This window comes from Charadrius vociferus, unplaced genomic scaffold (genome assembly GCF_000708025.1).
Source record: "Charadrius vociferus isolate BGI_N301 unplaced genomic scaffold, ASM70802v2 scaffold325, whole genome shotgun sequence".
NCBI lineage: Eukaryota > Metazoa > Chordata > Aves > Charadriiformes > Charadriidae > Charadrius > Charadrius vociferus.
Genome location: NW_009648526.1, coordinates 2,577,939 through 2,581,794, shown reverse-complemented (window position 1 = coordinate 2,581,794; position 3,856 = coordinate 2,577,939).

Genomic DNA, 3,856 nt, shown 5'->3' with positions numbered 1-3,856 from the left:
GGCGCTGGTGCAGCGGGGAATGCGCAGCGCTGCAGTCGGGGCGCCTCTGCCCGGCCGCCCCCCGCGCCTCCCCGCCCCCGAAACGCCGCTTTGGCTGAAACTTGTCACGGTGGTCCGCAAGTTCCTGCACAGGAATCCAGTTGTGGTTTGCGTTTTGGTTCCCCCCCCTAAAAATTAAAACAAAATTCACAGTAAACCAGCGGTTTACTTAAGAATATTTATTTGGTGTGCGTTTTGGGGAAAAGAGATAAATATGAGCTTAGCTTGCCCTGCAAATAAAATATTCTGGTTGGTTTTGTTGTTTTTTGTTGTTTTAATCTGTAAGAAGCTGTCATCACCTGCAGCATTTATATTTTGTGTATGTTTGTAAAAGCTGCTTTTGGCTGAGGGGGCTGATAAAGTATTGTGAAAGTTGGGAGTTGTAAATAGAGGCTACTGGTATATAATGTTTTCCTTTATATATACACACCGTATATATTTATATACATGTCCTCATCCTAATAAAAACGTACCGATCAGCTTGCGTATTACCTCATACTATAGTTAGATTCTATGGTTTGAATTGATGTAGCTGGAAAAGAAAGATAATGTAAATATAATTTTACCTTCAGATTCTTTTATTGTGTGGCGTACTGAAATTGCATTTGTTTGCTTGTTGGTTGGGATTTTCTTAATTTAAACAGTAAATAATAATTCATTGTCCTTAATCCACACTTGCCACCTTTTGTTTTTGTTTTCTCTGCAATGTGACCTAGAGAAGGAATACGAACTGCAGAATTTCCTGTCTGTTTAGATCACAAAATCTTCACACCCTCCTAATTTATTATAGTATTTAGTGATGGCCTTTTAATATTTTCTTCTCTTCCCCTGAACGTGCTGTTTGGAAATGAGCCTCGGAGAGCATGTTTACATTGCATTCAGATTAGGTATCATGTCCAAGTTGAAGACAAAATGGCTACTAAGTAAAACCTCTGCTTTTATTATGGCTTTTCTTCTCAAGGAAGAAGAGCGCATATGTTAGCCTTTTAAATGAAGGCTGCTTATTTGATTTAGGTGAACTCGATGAATAGCCTGAGCCCAGGTTTGGTACCAAGGAATGGGGGGTTTTGCCCAATGTAGGTGGCTCGCTGAGTGCTAGGAGCCCGTGACCAGCAGAGATTTTGCCAGCACCTCACAGCTCTTTCTCCTGGTACTTTCGCTGATGTTCCTCACCTCTGCGCAAGTAGTCCTCTTGGCTACCTGTTTCCCACTCTGGGCTGGGGCTTCCCTGCTGCTTCCAGGCAGCATCCATTCCCTGCGGGCTATACTGTTGAAATGCAGCATCTGCGGATGAGGTCATTTTTTACAAGAAAACCTTTTCTTTGATATCTTCAAATCTTGTGTCTAGGACTATTAGAAATTGTGTGTTTCTGTACGGTGATCAAGCAGTCGTCGTTTGAGGCTGGAGTTTAATGTTAATGTTCATCTTCATGGAGATGGGGCGGTTGGTTTCGAGCAGCAAGGATGAGGAGCATTGCCAGGGTAGTTGCGCGCGCCGTGCTCGGAGGAAACAGTGGAAAGTCTCCTTCTGGAGTTGCGGTCTCGGAGCTGCTGTGCTGTTCAGCGGGTGCTGGTGATGGATAAACAGTGGGAGAGGTGGTGGTGGAAGGCAGCTTGTGGAAATGGCCGTGCTCTGCTGTTAACTAGGTGTAACGTGCAGAAGAGAGCTTCCTCTTTTCTGCTGTCCCTCCTCTTCCTCCCTTTTTCCCCTGCCGTGCCAGCTGTGTGTGCTGGCAGGTTGGCGCCTTCAATCCCTCCTTTGCTTCCTGAAGGATTTAGCACATCTAGCTCAGTACTCTTCTGTATTGTTTTCCCCCCGCCTCTTTTCCCCTACACATGTTTGTGCATAGTGGATGGATGATTCTAGTTGGTTCTGTTTGTTGTTTGGGGTTTTTTTTATTATTTTTTCTAAAAACAAACAAAAAAGGTTTTCAGTCTTCAAATTGTATTGTCAATGAAAATAGTAGTATAGCAAAATATAGCAGCTACTGAAATACTGGACTTGAGGATCACAAACAAGTCTGTGCTTGTCCTTCCACTGTAGAGACAAATATAAATATAGTGTGTGATGTAGGCCTCGAGCGGGACAATGAGTTATTCATTATCTCAACTCATACTTAATTTATTCTGTTTATTAAATTGAAATGTAGTTTGACAGAAGTGGCTCAAGTAATTGTGAACATGTGGAATCCCTTAAAATGAAACAATAGGTTAAGTCCTGGTGGTTAAAATTGCAGGCACCATCAGTGTGGGTACTTGAAGACTTAAAAATGTGCTTGCTAGGACTCCAGTGTGTTGGGGTTTTTTTTAATAGTTTTTTTTTTGCATATAAAGTGACCATTTGTTTGGACTGAGGAGGGGAAGATATGAGAGTTACTTAGCTGTGCTTAAAAACAGATCAGGAAGTATTTATTTGCATTACAACACCATGTACAGGTATTTAACTGCTGTTCAGTTATAATAATGAAAGTGCATCACTGTCTAACTGTATTTTTTTTTCCTGTCTGCCCCACTTGAACACGTTCAGCAAAGTGGTGTCCATTTTTGTGTCGCGGATGCAAGTCACTGAGGCAGTTGGATGTGTTCTTACAGTGTCGCTGAAAGGGGCAGAATAATACTAGATGTCTTTTTCCCATTGGAGGATTAGAAGTCTAGACGGAGAGAACGCGTCTTTGGGAGCCCAGCCTGGCTGATTAGTGTCAGGTTGGGCGGCTTTCTAAATTGCCCTGGTCTTCGCCGGACACTGGGCCTTAATCTGCCTGGGTTTATTTTCCTTTAGATTCATTAAAGCTTTCATATTTATTAATAGCTTTTTGTCCAGACGTTAGAGCCGGAGGCAGGAAAACCTCCCTAGTCAGCTGTCTGAGCATATAGACTAATGGGGTTGCAGTTGTTTTCTTTGGGTGAGGGTACTGTATTACCAAATGTGTGTTATTTGTATGTGAGGTTTCTGTACCCAAACATACGGTGGTGAAGATAGAGTCTACTCAATATTACATTAAGTTGCCAAAGAATATCGTGTAACTGGGGACAGCCGGGGATGTTTGTGTGTAAAAGCAGTGTGGCACGCGGATTGAGATGCAGAGATGACCAAGGGAGGAAGGGGTCGGCTGAGGGTCTGCTCTCGCTGGCGTGGAAGAAAAAGACCAACAGTTTTAGGCAATTTAATCCCTCCACTAGCTGTATTAATCTAAAATGCAGTCCGTAGCTGCGAACGTTGAAGGAACGGACGGGTTTGTTTTCTTGTTCACTGTTGCGAATAACTGGTGATGATTCTTCAATGAGCACTTGTTTACTGTTGTAAATAGTAATCTGGTGCTTGCATCTGTGCACAGGTTGGCCCCAGCCTCTTTCACCTTGCCTGCATCTCAGCTCTTTTTGTCCTAAAGGCATCTGTTAGGATTTGAATATAATAATTCTGCTCGAGAGATTAATTTCTCTCCTCCCCCTCCCTGATACCTCCTGTGTAAACCGAGCTGAGGACCAGCGGCGTGGAGTGGCAAACAAAGCATTGCTTTTGCAGCCATTTCAGTTGGACATGGGTGTGGGTTTCAGATGCGTAATTTTTGTCCTCAAATCGCTCTTCTGGCTAGAAATTGTATTGGAAAACCACACGAGCTAGGCCGGGCAGTGCCAAAATTATATGTCCTAAGGCCCAGTTTGTCTCATGTTGAAGGGGGAGTAGGAGGTAAATTGTGCCCTTGTTAGTTTTGGGCTCTTGGTATTGTGCTAGAAAACCAGATTAGCTGATCATAACACCAATATTTTCTAATCTTTGGAAGGCTCCGTTCTTTCTTATGACTTACATCATTCCTGC